Here is a 26,758-nt window from a genome sequence, read left to right as displayed (position 1 = left end):
ATTGACTCAATGGCAATGGATCTGGTTTGGGTTTTTGGCTGCCATATGTAAGTTCTTGAGTTTTTTTAAAAAGGGCTTTATTGAGATATAATTCACATACAATTTACCCATTTAAAGTATATAACTCAGTGATTTTTGGTATAGTCACAGAATTCTGTAACCATCACTACAATCAATTTTAGAATATTTGCATCACCCCAAAATATAATTTTATATCCTTTAGCAGTAACCTCCCATTACTCTCACCTGCTGCCATCGATTTGATTCACTCCTACCCGTAGACAACCACTAATCTACTTTTTGTTTCTATAGATTTGCCTAATCTAGGCATTTCAAATAAATGGGATCATACAGTATGTGGTCTTTTTTGGCTGGCTTCTTTTACTTAGCATAATGTTTTCAAGGGTCATCCATGTGGTAGCACGTATCCTTTTTTTCTTTTTTTTTTTTTTTTTGGTGCTTTAAGTGAAAGTTTACAAACCGAATCAGTTGCTCATACAAAAACTTATACACACCTTGCTATATACTCCTAGGTGCTTTCCCACTGAGAAAGCACACTCCTTCCCTCTACCGTTTTCATGTCCATTCGGCCAGCTTCTGACCCCCTCTGCCCTCTCATCTCCCCTCCAGGCAGGAGCTGCCCACATCGTCTCATGTGTCTACTTGATCCAAGTTGCTCACTCTTCACCAGTATCATTTTCTACCCCATAGTCCAGCAGTCTGATCCTTATCTGAAGAGTTGGCTTTGGGAATGGTTCCTGTCTTGGGCTAACAGAAGGTCTGGGGACCACGACCTCTGGGGTCCTTGCAGTCTCACTCAGACCGTTAAGTCTGGTCTTTTTACAAGAATTTGGGGTCTGCATGCCACTGCTGTCCTGCTCCTTCAGGGGTTCTCTGTTGTGTTCCCTGTCAGGGCAGTCATCGGTTGTAGCCAGGCACCATCTAATTCTTCTGGTCTCAGGCTGATGTAGTCTCTGGTTTATGTAGCCATTTCTGTCTCTTGGGCTCATAATTACCTTGTGTCCTTGGTGTTCTTCACTCTCCTTCGATCCAGGTGGGCTGAGACCAACTGATGCATCTTAGATGGCTGCTTGCTAGCATTTAAGACCCCAAACGCCCCTCTCCAAAGTGGGATACGGAATGTTTTAACAGATTTTATTATCCCAACTGACTTAGATGTTCCCTGAAACCATGGTCCCCAAACACCCCGCCCCTGCTACGCTGGCCTTTGAGCCGTTCAGTTTATTTAGGAGACTTCTTTGCTTTTGGTTTAGTCCAGTTGTGCTAACCTCTCCTGTATTGTATGTTGTCTTCCCCTTCACCTAAAACAGTTTTTAACTACTAATTAGAGAAAACCCCTCTCCCTCCCTCCCTCCCTCCCCACTCTCATAACATCGAAGGATATTTTCTTCTCTGTTTAAACTATTTTTCGAGTTCTTATAATAGGTCTCCTACAGTATTTGTCCTTTTCCAACTGGCAAATTTCACTCAGCCTAATGCCTTCCAGATTCTTCCATGTTATAAAATGTTTCATGGATTCATCATTGATCTTTATCAATGCGTAGTATTCCACTGTGTGAATACACCATAATTTATTTACCCATTCATCTTGGTTGCTTCCATCTTTTTGCTATCGTAAAGAGTGCTACAATGAACATGGGTGAGCATATATCTGTTTGTGTAAAGGCTCTTATTTCTCTAGAATATATTCCAAGGAGTGGGACTGCTGGATCGTATCATAGTTCTATCTCTAGCTTTTTAAGAAAGTGCCAAATCAATTTCCAAAGTGGTTGTACCATTTTACATTCCCAGCATGTATCCTTTTTATAGCTGAATATTCCATTGTACAGCTATATCACATTTTGCATATCTATTCATGAGTTGATACATTTTTGAGCCGTTTCTAATTTTTAGCTATTATGAATAATGCTGCTTATGAACACGTATGTATAAATTTTTAGGGAGGTATGTTTTCATTTCTCTTGGGCATACACCTAGTGGTGGTATTTCTGGGTCGTATGATAACTCTATGTTTAACCTTTTGATGAACTACCACACTGTTTTCCAAAGTGGTTGCACCATTTTACATTTATCCCAACAAGGATCTAATTTCTCCACATCTTCTCCAACACGTAGTATCGTCTGGCTTTTTGATTCTAGCCACCTTAGTGGGTGTGAAGTGGTTATGTTACTGTGGTTTTGATTTGCATTTCCCTGATAACTAAAAGTTCTTGATTTTAATGTATTTATCAACCTCTTCCTTTTTTTACTGTGTGTATGTGTGTATTATTTAAGAAACCCTTCCCTATCCTTACATGTCATTATTTTCTTCTGTTAAGTTTTACACTTTACTTTTTGGACTTTCTTCTACTTGGAATTGATTTGGGAATATAGAATCTGCTACATTTCTGGTTTAATCTGTTTCTATATGAGGAGACAATTGTCCAATACCATTCATTAAAGGGCCCAACTTTTCTCCATTGATTTGTAATGCCACCTATCACATATGCCAAGCTCCCATGTATGTATCTAGGCTTTTTCTTTGGTTTCATCACTGTATCTGCTTCTCCCTACGTCGGTACCATGCTGATTTAAATCTTGCTATCTACTACAAGAAGGCTTCCATTTGTTACTATTCAAAATTATTCTTCATCCTTTAATCTCCCCTACGAATTTTAGGTTTCAATTGTCAAGTTCTCAGAAAAATTTGCTGGGATTTAAACAGGAATTGTACCAAATACACTATTAATTTGGGAGAAGAAATGACATCTTTGGAATACTGAGGTTCCTAATCTGTAAACACGATATCTCACTCCATTTATTTTGGTCTTTTGTTTTTCAATAATTTAAAAATTGTTTTCACAAAAAAGGTCTTATACATCTTCTTAGAGTAAAAGACACACTAATTTATGTAGCTACCACTGATGGTTATCTTCTAAAAATTCAATTTTCTATTGTTTTTAGTTTACATAAAAGCAACTGACTTTTGTACATTGATCTTGATTCTGGCCAGTTTGCTAAAATCTTTTAAATTCTAATAACCAACTGTAGCCTCTCTTGATTTTCTGTTAGTCATGTTCTCTGCCAACAGTAACGGTTGTTTCTTTCCAACCCTTGTACTGTTTCTTCTTTTTTTTTTTCCCCTCCTTACTACTTTGACTAGAACCATCAGTGAAATGATGAACAGAAGTGGCCATAGTAGGAATCCTTACCTCATTTCTGGCTTTAAAGGAAATGCTTCTAGGCTAGATTTACAGGTCTGACAGAGACTAGAAAAACCACAAGACTATGGCCCCTAGACATTCTTTTAACTCAGTACTGAAGTCTCTCCTGGAGCTTTCCCCTCAGCCAAAGATTACACAAGCCTGTAAAACAAACAATAACACACATAGTTCAACCACACGTACAAGACTAAACGGGCACGTCAGCCCAGCAGCAAGGATGAGAAGGCAGGAAGGGACAGGAAAGCTGGACGAATGGAAATGGGGAACCCAAGGTTGAGAAGGGGAGAGTGTTGACATGTCACAGTGTTGGCAAAAACTGTCACAAAACAATATGTGTATTAACTGTTTAATGAGAAATTAATTCGCTCTGTAAACGTTCACCTAAAGCACACATACACAAAAAAGTTAAGACTTACAGAAATTAAAAACAAGTACCTGTTTTTTAAAAAAGGCAAGCTTCCAACGCACCACTACCAAGTGTGGTATTTGTTATAGGTTTCTGACAGAAATTCCTCACCAAGTCAAGAAAGCACCCTCTACCCCAAGTTTGCTATGAGATCTTCATTGAAAATACCGTTATATATTTTAATGAATACTTTATCTATAACCTCTGAACAATCAGCGCTTCTCCTTTAACATAATTCTGTTAACATGAACTATGCTAATGAATTTTATCATGCTGATTAATACCTGCATTACTTGAATACACTAATATCATTTTTTTAAAAACTACTTATATTTGCTAAATTTTATTCTGAATTTTCATATCTACTCATTAGTGAGAGAAGAGAATTATAGATCATCGTCATACTCTCCTTGACTATTTGTAGTACCTAGGTCATACTAATATCGTGAAATTAGTTGAATTTATTCATTCCTGCTTAGTTTCTGGGACAGTTTGTACAAGATAGGAGGAGCTTCTATTTCTCGGAAATCTGATAGAACTTGGCTATAAAACCATCTCAGTTTGCCAAGTTTTTGTTTGGTTTTGTATTTTGGTGGGTTGTCTTAACTACTTATTCATGTTTTTTAATGGCTACAAGTCTATGTCTATTTCTATTGAGGTGATTTTGATAAGATATATCATTCTAGTCAACTGTCCATTTTGTACAAGCTTTTAAAATTTCTGGAACAGTGTTATTTTGTGATTTGTTTATTTTATTTGTAGTTATGTTCTTTTGAATTAACAAATGTCTTTGTGTTTCCTTTCTCCCCTCTCTTTTTAATCAACCTTGCCAGAGCTTTAGTACATTCATGTTTTCAAAAACCAGGATTTGATTGTCTAGAGTGTACCCAGATCAACTCTTCATTTTCTGTTTCATTAATTCCTATACATATTTTTTTATTATTTTCTTCCACATATTTTCTTTGTGTTTGCTCAGCTGGGCTTTTCTAACTTCTTCATTTGGATCTTAGCTCATGGACTGTTTTTTTCCTAATTCAAAACCTTACACACAAATTGTTTTGTGACACCGGTTGCAATTTCTGCAACGTGTAAGCACTCTCTCCCTTTCCGCTCCGGGTTCCCCATGTCCACTGGTCCAGTTTTCCTGTCCCTTCCTGCCTTCTCGTCTTTGCTTTTGGGCGGGTGTTGCCCATATGGTCTCGTATACATGACAGAAGTAAGAGTACAATTCTCATGTGTTAGTGTTTGTTCCACAGGCCTATTTAACTTTTGGCTGAAAGGTGGACTTACGGAGTTACTTCATTTCTGAGTTAGCAATGTGTCTGGTGGTCAGTCTCAGGGGTTCCTTCAGTCTCTGTCAAACCAGTTTAAGTCTGGTCTTTTTTTTAAGAAATTGAATTTTGGCTGTATTTGTCTCCTGCTCTGTCCAGACCCTCTATTGTGATCCCTGTCAGAGTGGTCAGTGCGGGTAGCTGGGCACCATTTAGTTATTCTGGGCTTGGGCTGGTGGGGGCTGTGGTTCATGTGGTTCTTTAGTCCTCTGGACTAATATTAGCCATTTGTCTTTGTTTTTTCTTCATTCTCCTTTGCTCAGACGGGATGGGACCAATAGCTCTATCACAAGCTTTTAAGACCCCAAACGCTACTCACCAAGTAGAATGTAGAACATTTTCTTTATAGACTATTTATGCCAATTTGCCTAGATGTCCACTGAGACTATGGTCCCCAGTCCTCAGGCCCCGTAACTTGGTCCCTCAAGGTGTCTGAATGTGTCTAGGAAGCTTCTACGAGTTTGCCTTGGTCAAACTGTGCTGACTTCCTCTACATCGTGTATTGCCTTTCCCTTCATCAAAGTTAACACTTGTTTACTATCTAGTTAGTGATTTCCCCTCCCACCTCTCTTCCCTTGTAACCATCAAACATTGTTTTTTCCCGTGTGTAAACCTTTTCTTGAGTTTTTATAAGAGTGGTCTCATACAATATTTGTCCTTTTGTAATTGGCTTATTTCGCTCAGCATCATGCCCTCCAGATTCATCCATGCTGTGAGATGTTGCGCGAACTCATCATTGTCCTTTATTCTTGCGTAGTATTCTGCTCCGTGTATGTACCATAGTTTCTTTATCCATTCATCTGTTGATGGGCATGTAGGTTGTTTCCATCTTTCTTTTTCCTACTGTGAATAATGCTGCAATGAACATGGATGGATAGGTCTTTGATGTTGCTGGTTAAGTATTCTATCATTTTAGGGGCTATTATAAATGGTATTGTTTTCCTGGTTTCCTTTTAGAGATCAAGCTGGTTGATTTTGGCCTTAACATCTTCTGTATCTTTTTCTTTGTAGATGTTCCGTGCTGTAACAAGAGTGGTAAAGTCCTACTATCACTGTGAAGCTGTCTGTTTCTCTGTTCCGTGCCCTCAGAGTTTGTTTTTATGTCTTGCAGCCTTGTCATTAGGTGCACAGATATTTATTATTATGCCTTCTTGCTGAATTGGTCCTTTAATTATTATGTAATGCCCTTCCTTGTCTTTTATGGTTGGTTCTGCCTTAAAGTCTCTTTTGTCTGAGATGAGTATTGCCACTCCTGCTCTTTTGGGCTACTGTTTGCTTGATTTTTTTTTTTCATTGTTTGATTTTTATATATTTATGTCTTTGCATCTAAGGTATTTCCTGTAGACAGCATATTGACTTTTTTTTTCCTTTAATCCATTCTGCCACTTTATGTCTCCTTACAGGTGCATTTAAGCCATTCACATGAAGTGTGATTACCGATAGGTATGAGTTCATTGCTGTCATACTGTTTTCTGGCGGTGACATTTTCTTTGTTCCTCTTACTTTCCTGTGCTAAGTTCCTTAAGTTTGCGGATTTTCTTTTGTTATTACATATTTTGTGTTTGCTGAAGCTTTGTTTTTCTTCTTTTTTTTTATTCTGATGGGTAGGTTCGTTCCCTTTCTGTGTGGTTACCTTGTGGGAAGTTTTCTGCCAGCAAAACTTCAACAATCTTCTTTGTGTTTTCTATTCTCTCCCCTTGTTCTGGAACTCCAATCAGAAAATGTTTGCTCTTAATTGTGTCTCATGTAATTCTTAGGTTTTCTTCACTTTTCTTCATTCTTTTCTCTGATTTTTCCTCAAACAAGGTGGCAACCTTGGATTTTGTCTTCAACCTCACTGATTGTGTCTTCCATTGTTTCAAATTTGCTCCTAAAACCTTCTACTGAGTTGTCCATTTCTGAATTTGTTTTCTTTTGATTTCTAGTTGCTATTTTTGTATGGTTTCTAACTGTCTATTTGTTGTGATGCTTTGTTCTTGTATTATTTTCCTGAATTCTTCTATTGCTTTTTCTATGTTTTCTTTGATTTTGGCTATATTTTTGCTGGTTTTGTCTGTGTCTTCCATGATTTTGTCTGTTTTTCCTTGGTTTTGTCCGTTTTCCTTGATCTCTTTACATCACTTGGAAAGCCCTAAATATTAGTCTTTTGAATTCCATATCAAGTAGATCCAATGCCTTTTCTTCTACCAGAATGTTATCTGATTCTTTATTTCAGCCACTTACTGGAGCCATCTTGTCCTGCTTTCTCATATCTTTTAATATTGTCTGCATCACCAAGATATTAAGGTATTATTTTCTTTATTTACTGGCTGTATGGTCATGTTTCATCCTGCTTTTTTGTTTTGTTTTGATATGTCAGGGTGCACAGGCCAGGCGTGCTTTACTGCTTGCTAGTGTGGGCATGATAGCTCTCACCACTTTATCCATCCAGGTGGGTAGGGCAGCAACAGGCTAGGCAAGCCTGCTTTGCTGTACAGTGGTTTGGTGAGGAGGCTGAGGGTAGACTGGGTGAGCGCCATCTACCTCCTAAAGTTAATCCAGCGGTGTGGGAGCATTCAAAGCCCCTCACCAGATTGGCAGGGGTGTCAGACAGGGAATGGCATGGGCTCGCTTCCCACTGTCCAGCAGCTAGTTGAGTGGCAGGAGGGGAGGGGCAGTGCAGGCCCAGTGCTATAGCAGGCCTGAGCGCCAGGGGTACTCTAGCTGTGGCAGTGGCCAGTAGGAAGGGCGTAGGTGGCATCCGAGGCAAAAGGGGTAGGGGTGGGAAAGCATGTTTCTCTGGCTGCCGCTTCCTCTGTCTCCTATTGGGAGCTCCGTGAAGTTGCCTTCCCTTACTCCCTGTCTGGGGTCACTGCTGGCTGTGTCTCGAGATGGTGACACTGTGCCATGTTAGTTGGTCGGGGACCTCCACTCTGTATCTCACCTCATTCTCTATTATCCATCAGTTTCTTCATCCGTTTCGTGTTTGATCTAGTTCTTTATTCCTTCATCTGATGTTCAGGTTTCCAGGATTGATGACTGCATGTTTTACCTAGTTTTTCGGGTCTTTGCTGCAGGCGGATGGCACAGTGCATCTGCCTAGGGTGCCATGTTGGCTACACCCACTTGTGGTTTTTTTATTCTTCTTTCTTTTCTATTATAAGCACTTCAGGAGATAAATTTCCCTCAACATACTCCCCTTTAGGTACATTCCCTCCCCTCACCATGACCACCAATCTAATTATCAGCAAGCCCTGTTGATTTTCTTTCCAAAATATACCTCAGGTTTACCCATTCTGCCTCATCTTCTTAAGATGATATAAAAAAAACAGAAGTTGTTGAATTGATTTCAACTCATGGCAACAAAATGTGTATTAGAGTAAACTGTGCTCCATAGGGTTTTCAACGGCGGATTTTTCTGATGTAGAATGCCAGGACTTTCTAGAGAATGACAGTCGTCCTATCAGCCCTCTAATGGTCTTTACAGCCCTGAGACCTCTATGTCCAAGCGCCCACTGGATATTCCTATACCTGTATGCCCAATATGTTCAAAACTGAACTCATCTGCTTTCCTCTCCCACCTGGCTTTCCCTCCTGTATTCCTCATCTCAATCCAGAACTTTGGGAAGCACCCCAGCCTTCTTCTGGCTTATGCCAAATCCAAGCAATTACTAAGTCCTAAGGAAACCCTGGTGGCATAGTGGTTAAGAGCTATGGCTGCTAACCAAAAGGTCGGCAATTCAAATCCACCAGGCGCTCCTCGGAAACGCTATGGAGCAGTTCTACTCTTTCCTATAGGGTCGCTATGAGTCAGTGTCGACTCGAAGGCAATGGGTTTTTTAAAGATTCTATTTCTTTAACATTTCTTACTTCCATCTCTTCCATTCCATATCCTTCTGCTGATCCTCTCAGGCCCTCATCATCTTCTTTGTGCCTCTTGCCAAGAGTCTCAATGGGGTCTTCTTGCTACCAGTCAACAATCCATCCTCCCCACTGCTGTCAGTGATTTTTCCAAATGCAAATCTAATCATGTTACCACTTAAATCTCTCAGAGCTACAAACGATCAACGGATAAAGCCTATACCCTGAGAACAGCAGCCCAACATGAGCTAGGTCTTGCCTACTTCTCAATGGGCTTGCCCCTACTTCCCCAATTCTGAGATTCCACTAACTGCTTGTAATTCCCAGAACACATGAGACAATATGATAGCTTGAAGCCTTTAAGTCCACTGGTCTTCCTACCTGACCTTCGTGAGCCACACCCACTACCCCAGCCTCCTCTTTCAAGACTCAGCTGAAGGGTTACCTCCTCCTGAACCCCCCCTCCAGTCCCTCTGAGAGAGGGGACCACTTTCATTCTTATGCCCCCATTATACTTCAGGCAAATTTCTACCACGGAGCCTGAAACACCTTATTGTAGTTACCTGTGCATATGTCTATCTTCCCAACCAAACAGTACACCTTTCAAGGGCAGAAACCATGTCATGCTTGTCTCTGCATAGTCAATATCTAGATACAAAATAGGCAATTGAAAAATGCAAACTCGTTAAATGAACAAACACACTGAGGCTTAAAACATAAACTAAAAATAATCTGGAAATGACCCTAGTTAGGATTAATAGGATCCACAAATGACAGTAAATTAGAGTTTTGCTCCACTTATTAACAAAAGAAAACAAACAAAAGTTAAATCATATATAAAAATAAGTGGGGCCCATCTACCACCTGTGTGATGGGTAAGGTTGTGTGTCAGCTTGGCTGGGCCGTGATTCTCAGTGGTTGGCAGTCATACAATGATGTGATCACTTCCATGATGTGATTTGATATAATGTGATCACCTTCATGATGGGATCTGCTGTGAGTGGCCAATCAGTTGAAAGGCGTTTCCTTGGGGGTATGACCTGCATCAAATATAAGCGGGCTTTCTGGCAAGGCTTTTGCTCACAATGGATCCTGCAGCTGGCTTCCGTTCATCTGACCTGTGGCTTTCAGGACCTGAGCTAGCAGCTTACCTGTCATCTTGCCTGCAATCTTGGGATTCGTAGGTCTTTGCGGCCTGTAAGCCACAGCCCTGCTGTCTGACTTGCCGATCTTGGGTTTGCCAGCTTGTGGCTACGTTAATCAGGAGGCTCCAGCATGACCCAACAACTTCAGACATTCCGGCCTCTACAACTGCGTGAGCCATCTCCTTAATATAACTCTCTCTATATATATTTCTAAATACCCATAAATCAGCATTCACTGTCAACATAAACCAGTTTAATTCAGGGACACTTCCAGAATAGGTCATTAAAAAAGCAAAAGCCGTTTTGATTTTTGAATAAAATTGAGTCCAAATATTTCACAAACATTTCCAAATATGACATTAACAAAGATAAAACGTTTCCAAATATAAAATTAACAAAGATGAAAAGAATTTATTTCCTCTGCAAAGAATTACAAGAGAATTTCTATAATCTGCAAAATGGTAAATCTTATTTTCAATTAAAGAGCAAATTAAGCTCTGTTTGGGAAGAAGAAAAGTGAATAGAGAGAAAGCACACTATCCCGACCCCCTCACCCCCAATTCATCCCAACTCCAAAGACAGACTTTAACCAGGATAAAAAGGAAAACAACCAGGGCTGAGAAGCTGCCTCGGCAAAGTCCAGGGACTGAAAGTACACAGAACGTGGCCAAAAGGCAATTTTAGGAGTACGTGAAAACATGTGATTAAAGTTCATCAACACAGGACCTGGAGCTCTGAAGCGAGTTCAATGACAAACTTAAACATCAGACGGTGATTTAAGTAAGCAAAAAACAACACTGAGATTAAAGTTATCTCAAGCAAATCACCGTTAGAAACAAAGTTATTTAAAAGGGGGCAAGGAGGGGTGAGAGCTATGTTACAAACTTTCTGGGGAAAAACGTCATTTATAACAACAGTGTTAAAGCTAGCATACTTTCATCTCTGCAATTCAACTTCCAAGAACTTGTCCTATGGAGAGACCCACTGCTGAAAACAAAAATTTAACTACTAAGACCCAGGAGAGTTTAAAATAGAAAAAAATGGAAAACTCAATATCCAACAGCAGCAGGGGACTGCCGAATAAATTATGATATATCCCTAGTAGGAGCACTGGATGAAAAACACAGGTTCCAGAGTACCATATAGACAATGAGGCTACTTCAAGTATTTTTAAGAATGAGAGCTGTGCGTGTATGTGAGCAAGCACCCAAATGGGAAAAAAAGACAAATAACACAGCCTCAGATGCAAACAGTGGTGGATATCTCTAGCTGGTGAGATTATATACAGGTAGTCCCTGACTTACAACATATTTGAGTAACAATGAACTACACTTGACCATCAGTTTTTTTTTTCTGTTAACACGTTATCATTAGTAATACATTACTATGCAAGATGTTAAAACGTATCCGTAAGTTTATGTGTAATTTTTCTGACCCCCAGGGACAAATAAAGCTCAGATTTTATAAAGATACAGATAATAAAAGGCAATAATAATGAAAACCAAAAAAAAAAAAGCTATTATTCGACTCACGTCAGAACTTACGATGGAGTAGTCAGAATGGAATCCTGTTGTAAGCTGAAGACTACCTCACCAATTTCTCACTTAACGACAACGTTAGGTTGCAAAGACCAGGTCATAATGCGAAACTTGGCATTAAGCAAAAATGGAGGATGACCACATCAGATCACAAAAATGAAGGATGACTACACTATTACATAACAGCCAAATAACATCATTACGTAACCGCCAAACCCGAGAATCATGGCCCAGCGAAGGCGACACATAACCTTAACCATCAGAGCCACAGTTACTCTTGCCTCACATCTCAGCGTTCACTACTACCAGATGCACGTCATTAATGCGCAAACATAGTCAGATAGTAGATTTTTTACTACTGTCATAAATGTGAGGTGTCAGATAACAAGACAGTCGATAAGTGAGGAGTAAGTATAGGGAAAAAAGGACCTTAGGAGTGATTTCTTAAGTCAATCTAGAAAAAACGAAACAGAAAATAATAGGGTCCCATAACACATATTCTGCCACCCACGTGTCAGTCTGTCATATTGTGGTGGCTTGCAAGTTGCTGTGATGCTGGAAGCTGTGCCAACAGTAATTCAAATACCAGCAAGGTCACCCACAGTGGACAGGTTTCAGTGGAGCTTCCAGACTAAGACGTATCAGGAAGAAAGGCCTCGCGCTCTCTCTCTGAAAATTAGCCAGTAAAAACCCTATGAATCACAACGGAACGTCATCCGATACAGTGCTAAAAGAGGAGCCCCCTAGATTGGAAGGCTCTCAAAACACACAGCAGCTCCAACAACGGACTCATGCACGCCACGTTCATAGATGGCGCAGGACAGAAGCATTGTGTTCTGTTGTGACAGGGTCACCATGAGTCGGAGCTGACCCAACAGCAACCAACAACTAACACATCATACTGGTGTTCAGAAAGGCACTCCTCACCTGCGCTGACTCATACTTGGGACCTGTGAGAACATACTGGAATAAAGTGAAAAAGAACATTCACACCAGGCATCCCCAGACCACAGATTTCCTCCAGACAAGCATGGGACTCCCTCCATTAGGGCAGAGGATGAGGCCAAAGGAGAAGATGGGGGCGGGGGAGGTGAGCCAAAAGGGTACTCAGGATGGCGAGATGTTTCACAAGGCAGCAGAGAAGAGTTTTAAGAAGGAAGAAGTCTCAGGTGATACCAAATGCTGCTGAGAACTGAACAAATACTAAGGGTGAGAAATGAAAGAAATCTGTACCTCTCAGTTCTTTAAAAAGTATCTGGTGAAAATTGAGCTCTGCATAACCCTATACCTGGTCTGAAACTGTATTCTTGGCGATAAGGGAAGAAATCAAATGGTAAAGAGACACCACTGATTCAGGCGAAAGGAACAAGAGACAGTGGGGTCAAAAGAGGCGGATGTCACTTTGAAGAGTGGCATCTGGGGTCTTAAACGCTAGCAAGCAGCCATCTAAGATGCATCAATTGGTCTCAACCCACCTGGATCAAAGGAGAATGAAGATCACCAAGGATACAAGGTGATTACAAGCCCAGGAGACAGAAAGGGCCACATGAACCAGTGACTACATCATCCTGAGACCAGAAGAACTAGATGGTGCTCGGCTACAACCAATGACTGCCCTGACAGGGAACACAATAAAGAACCCCTGACGGAGCAGGAGAGCAGTGGGATGCAGACCCCAAATTCCTGTAAAAAGACCAGACTTAATGGTCTGACTGAGACTAGAAGGACCCTGGTGGTCACGGCCCCCAGACTTCTGTTGCCCCAGGACAGGAACCATTCCCAAAGCCAACTCTTCAGACATGGATTGGACTGGACAATGGGTTGGAGAGGGATGCTGGTGAGGAGTGAGCTTCTTGGATCAGGTGGACACTTGAGACTATGATGGCATCTCCTGCCTGGAGGGCAGATGAGAGGGTAGAGGGGGTTAGAAGCTGGTGAAATGGACACGAAAAAAGAGAGGGAAGAGAGAGAGTGAGCTGCCTCATTAAGGGGAGAGTAATTGGGAGTGTGTAGTAAGGTGTATATGGGTTTTGTATGAGAGGCTGACTTGATTTGTAAACTTTCACTTAAAGCACAATAAAAATTATATAAAAAAAAAAAGAGGCAGATGTTTTAACTGAGGAAACACAAACACACATAAGCCCAGGGAAGGAGCTAGGAAAAGAGAAAGGCTTCTCAAGGGACCGGAAAATATGAAATAAAGCTAATATTCCAGAAGGCGGAAGTCTGTAATTTTTTAACTTCATTAAAATAATACATTACAAAGGAAGTAAATTAATAGTCATTCACCCAGGAACCCGAGTCCTTTCAGTTTCTCCCTCTCTCCAAAGGCCTGTGTACTTTAAAGGATACCACACAGCTTCCTGTGCACGTTTCAAACAAAAATCTGTGGACAGGAGAGGGATTCTATAATCCTAGATGATATTTCCTAAATACTCTCATTATTTTACTTATTTTCACTTAAGATACATTAAACCAGCACCCGTGACCTGGACCAAAAAGTTCACTTTGAATGAATATGTAACACAGGCAGTCCCCTGACTTACACCGTGTTCAAGGTACGATGAACCGCACTGACGACCATTTGTTTTGTTGTTGTTTTTGGGTTATGTAACGTGCGCATAACTGGAGAAGGAGGCGCAGATGTTGAAACTGAAAGTTTATATGTCATGTTGCCAACCCCCAAAGATAAATAAAGATCAGATTTATAAAGATACTGATAATAAAAGGCAATTAAAAAAAAAGGTATTTCGCACTTCACTAAAGAAGATATTCAAGCAGCTAACAGATACATGAGAAAATGCTCTCGATCATTAGCCATTAGAGAAATGCAAATTAAAACAATGATGAGATTCCATTTCACTCCAACAAGGCTGGCATTAATCCAAAAAACACAAAATAATAAATGCTGGAGAGGCTGCGGAGAGATTGGAACTCTCATACACTGCTGATGGGAATGTAAAATGGTACAACCACTTTGGAAATCTATCTGGAGGTTTCTTAAAAAGTTAGAAATAGAACTACCGTACAACCCAGAAATCCCACTCCTCAGAATATACCCTAGAGAAATAAGAGCCTTCACACAAACAGATACATGCACTCCCATGTTTATTGCAGCTCTGTTTACAATAGCAGAAAGCTGGAAGCAACCAAGGTGTCCATCAAAGGATGAATGGGTAAATAAATTGTGGTATATTCACACAATGGAATACTACACATCGATAAAGAACAGTGACGAATCTCTGAAACATTTCATAACATGGAGGAATCTGGGAGGCATTATGCTGAGCGAAATTAATCAGAGGCAAAAGGACAAATATTGTGTAAGACCACTATTATAAGATCTTGAGAAATAGTATAAACTGAGAAGAACACATACTTTTGTGGTTACGGGGCGGGGGGGGGGGAGAGGGAGGAAGGGTGGGAGAGGGTTATTTACTGATTAGTTAGTAGATAAGAACTACTTTAGGTGAAGGGAAGGTCAATACTCAATACATGGAAGGTCAGCTCAATTGGACTGGACCAAAAGCAAAGAAGTTTCCGGGATAAAATGAATGCTTCAAAGGTCAGCGGAGCAAGGGCGGGGGTTTGGGGACTATGGCTTAAGGGGACTTCTAAGTCAACTGGCAAAATAATACTATTATGAAAACATTCTGCATCCCACTTTGAAGTGTGGCCTCTGGGGTCTTAAATGCTAACGAGCGGCCATCTAAGATGCATCAATTGGTCTCAACCCACCTGGAGCAAAGGAGAATGAAGAACACCAAGGTCACATGATAACTATGAGCCCAGGAGACAGAAAGGGCCACATGAACCAGAGGCTTACATCATCCTGAGACCAGAAGAACTAGATGGTGCCCGGCCACAACCGATGATTGCCCTGACAGGGAGCACAACAGAGAACCCCTGAGGGAGCAGGAGATCAGTGGGATGCAGACCCCAAATTCTCATAAAAAGACCAGACTTAATGGTCTGACTGAGACTAGAGGAATCCTGGCGGTTGTGGTCCCCAAACCTTCTGCTGGCCCAGGACGGGAACCATTCCCGAAGACAACTCATCAGACATGGAACAGACTGGACAATGGGTTGGAGAGAGATGCTGATGAAGAGTGAGCTACTTGTATCAGGTGGACACTTGAGACTGTGTTGACATCTCTTGTCTGGAGGGGAGATGGGAGGGTAGAGAGGGTTAGAAACTGGCAAAATTGTCACGAAAGGAGAGACTGGAAGGGCTGACTCATTAGGGGGAGAGTAAGTGGGAGTAAGGTGTATATAAGCTCATATGTGACAGACTGAGTTGATTTGTAAACGTTCACTTAAAGCTCAGTAAAAATTATTTCAAAAAAAAAAAAAAAGGTATTCAATTTACGTCAGAACCGAAGTACAACAGAGCTGTGGGAACGGAACTTTGTCCTAAGTCAGGGACTACCTGTACAACAAGGCCACCATTCATCCTAAACTAGAGTTTCCACCTTGGACTGGACAGGAAACTCCTTAAGGCTCTCCTATAAAGTCAGGTACTTTTCACAGTTTTGGAGACACTGAGAGAGGGGAGAGGGGGGATGAGAGAGAGGACAGACTGAGAGGCAAGCCTGCTCTGTACGCCCACCTCTGGAGGCACACTGGTCTTTTGCTAAGAGAGAATGGTGGCAACTCCTCTTGACTAGGAGAGAGGCCCATTTTGAACACAGACACTAAAGTAGCATTTCCCAAGTAGCAGCTGAAGGCCTTCAAGGCTGGGGGTTGCAGAACCTGGACCAGATTACCCAAGGCTCAGCTCAGGAAGACACTTCTAGTAACAAACTCTGGGCAACTTCAAGCACCCAGTGACCCAAGGACTGAGAAGAAAACATCCTCCCTCCCCCTCTATGAAGCACCGAGTGTAGACAGAAGAGACCCTTAGAGAGGCAGGAAGCAATGAAGACAAGGGAAAACTTCGTCTTCAGTAACTCTCGGATGCTAACTGCAAACTCTGAGTTTTAGTCCTGAACTCATAAGCATTTGTCACTGATGATCATACCCCGTCCTGGCTCCAGGACACCACTCTTCTGATTTTCCTCTCACTTATCAGGCCACCCCTTCTCATTCTCCTTCAAAAGCTGGTGTCCCCTAAGCTCTGGCTGGGAGCCTGTGCTCCAGGAAGACACACTCGTTTATGGCTTCAGGCCAACGTTACACACCTCTCACCTCCCAATCCAAACGCCCACCTACTGGGGCTCTCCACTTAGATGCCCCACGGACACCTCACACCAGCAAGGCCCAAACTCCTCATACAGAAAGACAGAGCACTCGACCTAACCACCCCTGCCTGCCAGTCTTGACTCTCTCACGCTTTTACAACCACACAGGTACTAAGGCCTGTCGTTCCCACCTCTTAAACGTCTCTCAAAAGCAGCTCTCTTGCTCCATCCCCACTGGCATGGCCTTCTTCAACCAAAAAGACCTCCAGATGTATCCTGCGCCCATTGCCTCTCTTCTCCATGATGCTTCTGCACTCCTTTCTACCTCAAGCAGTGCCTGGCACCAAGAAGGTGCTTAACAGCAACATCTAACATTGTTGCCTACTTTTTTGTGAAAGAGGCTAGGTGCTTCTAAAAGTTTCACACAGGTTACACGATTCCTGCAACATCTGTATTTTACAGAGGAGGAAATTAGGCATAAGGTGGTTAGCTAACTTGTCCAAGGTCGCGCAGTTAAAAGAACCTGGATTTAAACCCAGTCGGCTTCCAAAGCCCACACATTAATCATTAAGCTCTACTGCTTCCCAATAAATGTTAATGGGTTTGAACAGTCAACCCCATCAAATGAGATAAAGACTGAACAGTGTCCATACAATTTTGCAATTGAGAAATCAATATGATGTAACGGAACCCCTTTTGCTAAGGTGTTGGAAGCAGAAGCCAGATAAGAATGCGCTAAGGAGTGAGAGGACCATTCTTAATCACTGCCACGTAGCAAGTGCCACGGGCCAGGCATCACACCAAGTGCTTTAACACACATCATGTCTTTTAATCCTCACAACACTGCTAGGGAGGTGTCGCTCTTCTCATTTTACAGAAGAGGAAACTGAGTCAAAAGAGGTTAAGTAACTTGGGTGGGGTTGGCATCCAACGTTACAAAACAATGTGTATATTAACTATTTAAGGAGAAACTAATTTGCTCTGTAAACTTTCACCTAAAGCACCATTAAATAAAAAAAGAAAAAAAGGTTCCACTTCGGCGAGTGGCGTCTGGGGTCTTAAATGCTAACAAGCAGCCATCTAAGATGCAGCAATTGGTCTCAACCCACCTGGAGCAAAGGAAAATGAAGAACACCAAGCCCACATGACAACTAAGAGCCCAAGAGACAGAAAGGGCCACATGAACAAGAGACCTACATCATCCTGAGACCAGAAGAACTAGTTGGTGCCCGGCCACAATCGATGACTGCCCTGACAGGGAGCTCAGCAGAGGACCCCTGAGGGAGCAGGAGAGCAGTGGGATGCAGACCCCAAATTCTCATAAGAAGACCAAACTTAATGGTCTGACTGAGACTGGAGGAATCCCGGCGGCAATGCTCCCCAGACCTTCTGTTGGCACAGGACAGGAAACATCCCCGAAGACAACTCATCAGACATGAAAGGGACTGGTCAGCGGGGGGGAGAGAGATGCTGATGAAGAGTGAGCTAATTAAATCAGGTGGACACTGGAGAGTGTGTTGGCAACTCTGGACTGGAGGGGGGATGGGAAGATAGAGAGAGAGGGAAGACGGCAAAACTGGCTCGAAACAAGAGACTGAAAGGGCTGACTCAATAGGGGGAGAGCAAGTGGGAGAAGGGAGTAAGATGTATGTAAACTTACATGTGACCTACTGATTGGAATTGTAAATGTTCACTTGAAGCTTAATAAAAGATAATTAAAAAAAAAAAAAAAAGACCAGACTTAATGGTCTGACCGAAACTAGAAGAACGCCAGAAGTCATGGTCCCCAGATTTTCTGTTAGCCCAGGACAGGAACCATTCCCAAAGCCAACTCTTCAGACAGGGATTGGACTGGACTATAAGATAGAAAAATCCAAGAGTGACCTTCTTGGATCAAGTAGACACGTAAGACTAATGTGGGCAGCTCCTGTCTGGAAGCGAGATGAGAAAGCAGAGTGGGACAGAAGCTGGCTGAATGGACACGGGGAATACAGGGTGGAGAGAAGCAGTGTGCTGTCTCATTGGGGGAGAGCAACTAGGAGTATATAAATTTTTGTATGAGAGCCTGACTTGATTTGTAAACTTTCACTTAAAGCACAACGAAAATTAAAAAAAAAAAAAAGGTTAAGTAATTTGGGACTCAGGCGCGCCTGGCCAAGGCCACGGCATTTTCAGCTGCCTCATATGCGTGCGACAGCTGGACAATGAATAAAGAAGACCAAAGAAGAACTGATGCATTTGAATAAGGTGTTGGCAAAAAATACTGAATATACCACGGACTGCTGGAAGAACAAACAAATCTGTCTGGGAAGAAGCACAGCCAGAATGCTTCTTAGACACAAGGACAGCGAGGCTTCGTCTCATGTACTATGGACAGGTTATCAGGAGGGACCAGTCCCTGGAGAAGGACATCGTGCTTGGTAAAGTAGAGGGTCATCAAAAAAGAGGAAGACCTTCAACGAGATGGCCTGACACAGTGGCTGCAACAATGGACCCAAACATAGCAACGACTGTGAAGACGGCACAGGACCAGGCCATGTTTTGTTTTGTTGCACACAGGGTTGCTATGAGTCGGAGCTCACTCAACGGCACCTACAACAACAGCAATTTGTACAAGGTTACCTTGCAAACAGGTTGCAGAGAGTGACTCTGACTTAATTCCTCTGACTTCAAATGCCATGCCAGGGTTGACTAGTGAGTTCCAAATCAAATGCCAAATTAAAAACACACAAAAACATGTCACATGCCATGGGTACATAAAGTATATTTTAGTCACTGACTTCAACAAAAAGCACAATTAAGACTGATTTTTCTTTCACAGTTTAAAATGTGTCACTTATGTTCCATCTCTCTAGAAGGCAAACCTGCCCCAACCCCCTTTCATCAGTGAGCAGGAGAAGAAGGATGGAATCTTCTTTTCCCAGTGGTTTATTTCTTAATCTGACAGAACTCATAGCGCAGAAGGGACTTGCACAGTAACGCAACGAGTTTTAAATGATCAAAAGAGAGATTACAACAAAAAGCATGAAGTTCTAGTCGCTAAATCTGCAGTTTGGACATCAGGACTCCCATAAAGACACAAAGACAAAGAACATCGTGGCCCCACGTAGTCACAGATCTGTAACCAGGCTTATTTTCAAGATCCAGACCAGACTTCTACACACTTCTAATTCACCAGTACAATGCTCCACTTTCAAACTCAGGACATAAAACCACGGTAACTTCCAACACACCCCCTTCCCTTTTTTAAAAAAACAAATTTACCACAGTACTGGGACTGAAAATAATTCCTCCCTTCCTTCTTTGATTTTTTAAAACTGCTGGCCATCTTAGGCACTAAGTTCAAAGTACCCCTGTATTAAAATTTAGTAATTTGCGGTTTAATTAATAGATATTTAAGAAAACAAGTCATGAGCGATGCTGCGATTATATGAATGCTGAAAGCTCGTCATGAAATCATACTGCAGCATTTAAACTCAATGTGAGGACTGGGAGATGTTTTGGAAAGAGCACCTTTAACCACACAGCACGAAGTCCAACTGGCAAACGAAAGCACTTCACACACTACCGTCGCCAGGCTGGTGTACAGTCCCAAGGGTGACACTTAGGTATGTGATTACAAAACGCTACAGACCTCTTGTCAAGTTTATCCAATTTGTACCTCGGAAAGACAACTTAAGGTTTTCCATATTCATCAAAATAATCCCTTAAAGGAAATTCAGTTTGCTAAAATCTCTATCTTTCCTCCATTTTCTTTTTTTCGTTTTAATTGGAAAGTCAGAGTAAAAGATAAATTTTTAAAGCCCTTTTACATGGCGCTGTAACTCTGTGGCACGTCAATCCCGACAGAAACATCCCACAGACCTGCCGTCCCGGTGCTGTCACGCTAGATCCCCTGTGACAATGACTCTTTTTCAGATGCTTGTCTGTGACGAGGAGGAGATGGAGCAGTGGGTAGGGAGGGAAGAAGAGGCAAAAAGAAGCCTTTAAAAGTTAAGATGGTGTGTTCTTGAGCATGCTTAGAGAAAGGCTAGGGTTCAAGCCAGTGAGGTCCTGAGATTAGCCACAAAGTTCAAGGGCAAGTATGTGGCATCCCTGTTTGAAGAGTTTCAATACTGGGTAAGAGAAATCAACAGGGACTCTGGGAAGCGGGCTTTACCAGGGGCCATGGAGGCAATTCCAACTCATAGCGACCCCTGTGTTGCACAGCAGAACTGCGTTCCATAGGGTTTTCATGGCTATGACCTTTTGAAAGCAGATTACCAGGGCTTTCTTTCCAGGTGCCTCTAGGTGGGTTCGAACCCCTAGTTAGTGGTCCAGCACTGAACTGTTCACGTGCCCAGGGACTCCTAGCTGTTACTGAGAATACCCAGGAGATGGCTGCTGGGCTTGCCATTTATCACTTGGCTGTAGTCAGAGCTGCAGAAGCCGTATGAGAGCTGTGCTCCTGGGAATGAAACACGGGCACTGAAACAACGTGCAGACACCAAACTTAATTTCCAGATTGTTAATACCAGACAGGAAGGACAATCAGCATCTTTTTCATAGTCCTTAAAATAAGTCTAGCGCTGCTTTATGACACTGGCAGCTCAACAGAACAAGACAAACTCATGAAATTAAAATGATCCATAGAACCCAGACACCTACCAGGAGCCCTACTGGATGGCGTATGCTTCTGTCTCTCTTAGAAAAGCATTTAAAGGGAACACACGCACCAGCAGGTACAGGCTTGGTGGTGGATATTTCTACATACATGACTGTAGCTGCAGCTCATACAGTCATATAGACAACAGAGCACACAAAAGGCACCGTCAGGGAAACCTCTTAGACATAACCAAACACCTTGTAGGATCAGCGGCAAAGGACCACAGACTCTGGGGACATCTTCGTCAGTCAGTGCAATACAGTACATAAAGACAATGTTCTGCGTCCTACTTCAGTGAGTAATTTCTGGGGTCTTAAAAGGTTGCGAGCAGCCATCTAAGATATAACCATTGGTTGCTTCCCGTCTAGAGCAAAGGAGAGTGAAAAAAACTATAGACTCAAGGCAACAATTAGTCCAAAGGACTAATGGCCCACATGAACCACGGCCTACACTAGCCTGAGACCAGAAGAACTAAATGGCGCCAAGCTATCACTACCAAATGCTCTGACTGGGATCACAACAGAGGGCCCTGGACAGAGCAGGAGGACAATGTAGAACAAAAACCAAATTCAGAAAGAAGAACAGACTTACTGGTCTGACGGAGGCTGGAGGAAGCCCTGAAACTACGGCCCTAAGTCACTCCTCTGACCTGGAAATGAAGCCACTCCCGGAGACCACCTTTCAGCCAAACAACAGACAAGCCCATAAAATAAATAATGACACCCAAGAGGAACCTGCTCCTTATACGAGCTCCAAAGGGCAATGTTTGCCAAAAAGCAAAGATCAGAAGGCAGGAAGGGGTAGAAAATCAGGATGAAAGGACACAAGGAACTCGAGGCAGAAATGGAGGGAGTGTTGCCACACTGTAGGGAATGAAACCAGGGTCACGAAATGCTTTACATACAACTAGCGAATGGGAATCTAATCTGCTCTGTCAGCTTTCCACCTAACGCACAATAAAAACAAGAAAAATACACCCCCCCAGCCTCTCCATTTCTGGCGTTACATCATTTAACTTAACAACTGCAAGTTTGCAGCCAATATTTGTGTGGAAAGCTGGAACGCCTCCTGATCCTTCCAGTTTAAACCTATTTTTAGATTTCAAAGAAAAATGATACATTTGCATCCTCTGAATAAATCCGGTTATTGTCTCAAAGGCTGACCATGTAAAGAATTCAAATTAATTCATCAGTATACAACAGAGTTAATAAACACTTTGAGGAAGAAAGAAAAGCATTTAACTGGCTGCCTCTGCCAACACTTCGGAGAACCTACTAGCCCAGCTATCTACTCTGGTTGCTTTTTCACCAATAGCCCAAACCAAGCCAGCTGCCATGGAGTGGACTCCAACTCAGCGCACGTGCGCCAGAGCAGAACTACGCTCCACAGGATTTTCAAGATTATGACTTTTCGGAAGCAGATCCCCAGCCTCTTTCCCAGGGACTGCTGGGTGGCTTTGAACCACCCATGTTTCAGTTAGTAGTCAAGCGCTTCACCGACAGATTCCTCCGGCAACTGTCGTCGTTGTTGGGTGCCATGGAGTCGGTTCCAACTCACAGCGACCCTGCAGGACAGAGCAGAACTGCCCCATAGGGTTTCCAAACAGCAGCTGGTAGATTCAAACTGCTGACCTTTTGGTTAGCAGCGGAGCTCTTAACCACCACGCCACCAGGGCTTCCCTGCAGCAACCAGTCCTACTTTTTCGTTTCCCAGACAGTTCTGAATGGCCCAAATTCTCCTCAGGCTTTGAGGCCCATCTCAAAAGTCGCTTCCTTTATGAAGGCTTTTCTGATCCTAACCACCACAAAATCCCTAACAGCTGGTATCTCCCGATGACAACCAAGCCCCGCCACCTTTTACAGCCTATGCGGCTAAGTAACTTCCCTGTGGGCACAAACGTTATTTGCACTAAGCTCCATCTCTTGGCCCTGCAGCAGCTGCAGCTAATACCCAAGCAGAGAAGGTGCACTCAGCCGCCATCTGGTGACCTCAGGACCCAGGCCTGGGTGCCAGCCCGATTCCAGCCCACCTCAGCCCACAGAAACACCTCCAGCACCTCTACCTGGCAGTCCGCACACCGCCGCCTTAACTCCTGGAGCCGAAACTCACTTGGAGTCGGGAAGCCTATCTCAGGTGCCCAACAGGTTCACCTCTCTCCTCTCGGAATCCTTGGAGGAAATGAGGAAAAGGAAGGAACTCTTAACGTTCACGCACTGAGGGAACATTCATCTACAGCCGGGGATCCAGGTGCTTGGACCCCCTAACTGACCAAAAGAGTGCAGGGAGGGCAAACCGACGTATCTCATCTTCAGCATCACTCCTGCCTTGGAGGCAGGAAAGCAGGGGCTCAGGGCAGCCACAACCTCCCCTGCCAAAGCCGGCTACCCAGAAACCAGCTCCCCATGCATCACGCGGGGAGGGCCAGAACCTGCCCGTTCACAACGACAGGCTTCGATTCTTCAACAAAGGCCTCCTCACCAGCTGTCCGAGGGTACGGTGTTCAGACAACTCAAAGAGCACGACGGGCCTGGTTTTCACCCCCGGTGGTGCTAACGACCCGGAACGACATGCTTCCAGATGACCTCGAAGCCAACTCTTCGTCTATGCTGTGCAAATCTGAGTGCTGGTACCAGCCACGCCACCTCCTGACACTTGCCAAGCCTGACACATAGAATAACAACACAACCCGTTTTCCGTTTCTGCACTTCCGGGAGTCACTCCCACCTGCCTTCGGAGACGCGTCTAACCTGCACACGGAGATAACGCATACAGACCCCAAGTCAGAAAGGGCCCACGACCAAAACGCCCCCCGTGCCAAAGCCAAATCACCGAGGCCTCGGCGCCGGACGCGGGGAGCCCCGCCAGCTCGCGGGCATGCAGCCACCCTGGCTCCCGGGGTGCGGGGGGCACAGCCCTGGGGCGACCCCCAGGCCGAGGCCCCCAGCGCAGGCCGGACCTCGGCCGACGCGGGGCGCTCCCGGCGGCTCCCGGGTGGGGGCTGCAGCCCCAGGAGGCGACGAGGACCCCGGCCCGAGGGCTGCTCCGCCAGCGCCGCCCCTCCCGCCCCCGGCCCACCCGGCCCACCGACCCGGCTCACCCCGCCCGGCGGGCAGCAGCGCTGGCTCACTCGGGGCGGCGCGAGGCGGGCCCGGGGCCGCTCGGCATCATCCTCCCCACGCGCCGGGGGCGACGTCCGGCTCCGCGGGGCCGCGGCGACGACCAGAGCCCAGCCCGGCTCCCGCCGCCGCAACCCGGGCTCCGCTCGGGCTCCGGCTGCCGCGGTTTCCGGGTGGAGAACGCCACCGCCAACGCTGCCGTGACCTCCGACCCCTGGCGGCCGACGGCGGCGCGGCCGGGACAAGATGCCTCGGTCGCAGGCGGCTGAGGCCACGCCCCCTGGCGGCGTGACGGCGTGTGTGGGGCGTGCGATGTACGTTTGTGCGTCTGTGTGTGCGTGTGGTGTTGTGAGAGCGGGACCGTGGGGAGTGTGTGGTATGTGGACCTGTGCTTCTGTGCGCGGGTGTGGTGCGTGTGATGGATGTGTGAGTACGGGGTGTGCATACGTATGTTGGTGTGTGATGTGTGTGTGTCTGAGTGTGTCTGTGCTCGTTTATTAACACTGGTTAAGCAATTGGGCATTATCCTGTAAACTTAAAGATAGAGAACCTGTCCTGAGAATATGTATTCCGGGAACCCTTCTCCTGGAGAAACCCTTGCACACGTACACAAGTAGAATAAGGCAGCCCCGTTTGTAGTCACTGAAAATTGGAAAAAAAACAAATGCCCTTAAATTGTCAACTGTAAAAATAGATCTTGTTATATTCATAGATTATCGAATACAAAACAGCAGTGAAAATGACTGGATACAGTTCACTCCGTAATGGAAATGTTTCAATATACTGTTGAGAGAGGGAAAATCGCAGAATGATACATTGTGGCATAATTCCAATACATAAAATTCCCAAACATGTAATTCTAATCAGCATATTATTTGGAGATACATACATAATTGGTAGAACTGCAAGAAAAAGAAGCACAGACTTCCTGTTAGCGGGTTGGGATGGGGAGGAACACACAGGGGACTTCAAAAATATGGGAAATATAGACCAGTGGAACAGAATTGAGAACCCAGATATAAATCCATCCACATACGAGCAGCTGATATTTGACAAAGGCTCAGAGTCAGTTAATTGGGGAAAAGATAGTCTTTTTAACAAATGGTGCTGGCATAACTGGATATCCGTTTGCAAAAAAATGAAACAGGACCCATACTTCACACCAAGCACAAAAACTAACTCCAACTGGATCAAAGACCTAAACATATAGACTAAAACAATAAAGATCATGGAAGAAAAAATAGGGACAACCTTAGGAGCCCAAATACAAGGCATAAACAGAATACAAAACATTACCAAAAATGACGAAGAGAAACCCGATAACTGGGAGCTCCTAAAAATCAAACACCTATGCTCATCTAAAGACTTCACCAAAAGAGTAAAAAGACCACCTACAGACTGGGAAAGAATTTTCAGCTATGACATCTCCGACCAGCGCCTGATCTCTAAAATCTATATGATTCTGTCAAAACTCAACCACAAAAAGACAAACAACCCAATCAAAAACTGGGCAAAGGATATGAACACACACTTCACTAAAGAAGATATTCAGGCAGCTAACAGATACATGAGAAAATGCTCTCGATCATTAGCCATTAGAGAAATGCAAATTAAAACAACGATGAGATTCCATCTCACTCCAACAAGGCTGGCATTAATCCAAAAAACACAAAATAATAAATGTTGGAGAGGCTGCGGAGAGATTGGAACTCTTATACACTGCTGGTAGGAATGTAAAATGGTACAACCACTTTGGAGATCTATCTGGCGATATCTTAAACAGTTAGAAATAGAACTACCATACAACCCAGAAATCCCACTCCTCGGAATATACCCTAGAGAAATAAGAGCCTTCACACAAACAGATATATGCACACCAATGTTTATTGCAGCTCTGTTTACAATAGCAAAAAGCTGGAAGCAACCAAGGTGTCCATCAACGGAGGAACGGTTAAATAAATTGTGGTATATTCACAAATGGAATACTACGCATCGATAAAGAACAGTGACGAATCTGTGAAACATTTCATAACATGGAGGAACCTGGAAGGCATTATGCTGAGCAAAATTAGTCAGAGGCAAAAGGACAAATATTGTATAAGACCACTATTATAAGATCTTGAGAAATAGTATAAACTGAGAAGAACACATACTTCTGTGGGTACAAGGCGGGGAGGGAGGAAGGGTGGGAGAGGGTTTTTTACTGATTAATTAGTAGATAAGAACTGCTTTAGGTGAAGAGAAGGACAATACTCAATACATGGAAGGTCAGCTCAATTGGACTGGACCAAAAGCAAAGAAGTTTCCGGGATAAAATGAATGCTTCAAAGGTC

The 26,758-nt window shown here is 43.6% G+C and overlaps 1 protein-coding gene across 4 annotated transcripts in view; it reads right to left on the bottom strand.

Moving 5' to 3' along the window:
- TMEM248 (transmembrane protein 248) overlaps positions 1 to 26,758 on the bottom strand; it is a 61,613-nt gene that overhangs the window by 19,362 nt on the left and 15,493 nt on the right. The window contains exon 1 of one of the 4 annotated variants that reach the window (XM_049904563.1): positions 24,407 to 24,582. The exons of 1 other annotated variant lie outside the window; for it this stretch is intronic. The gene's annotated coding sequence lies outside the window, so the exon portion shown is untranslated. Of the gene's footprint in view, positions 1 to 23,371; positions 23,768 to 23,787; positions 24,244 to 24,406; positions 24,583 to 26,758 lie in introns of those variants that run through there. 2 more of the 4 variants (XM_049904565.1, XM_049904567.1) reach the window with 2 other exon arrangements.

Source organism: Elephas maximus, chromosome 12 (assembly GCF_024166365.1).
Source record: "Elephas maximus indicus isolate mEleMax1 chromosome 12, mEleMax1 primary haplotype, whole genome shotgun sequence".
NCBI lineage: Eukaryota > Metazoa > Chordata > Mammalia > Proboscidea > Elephantidae > Elephas > Elephas maximus.
The sequence above is the reverse complement of the archived record's forward strand: the minus strand, read 5'-3'. Positions and strand labels throughout refer to the sequence as shown.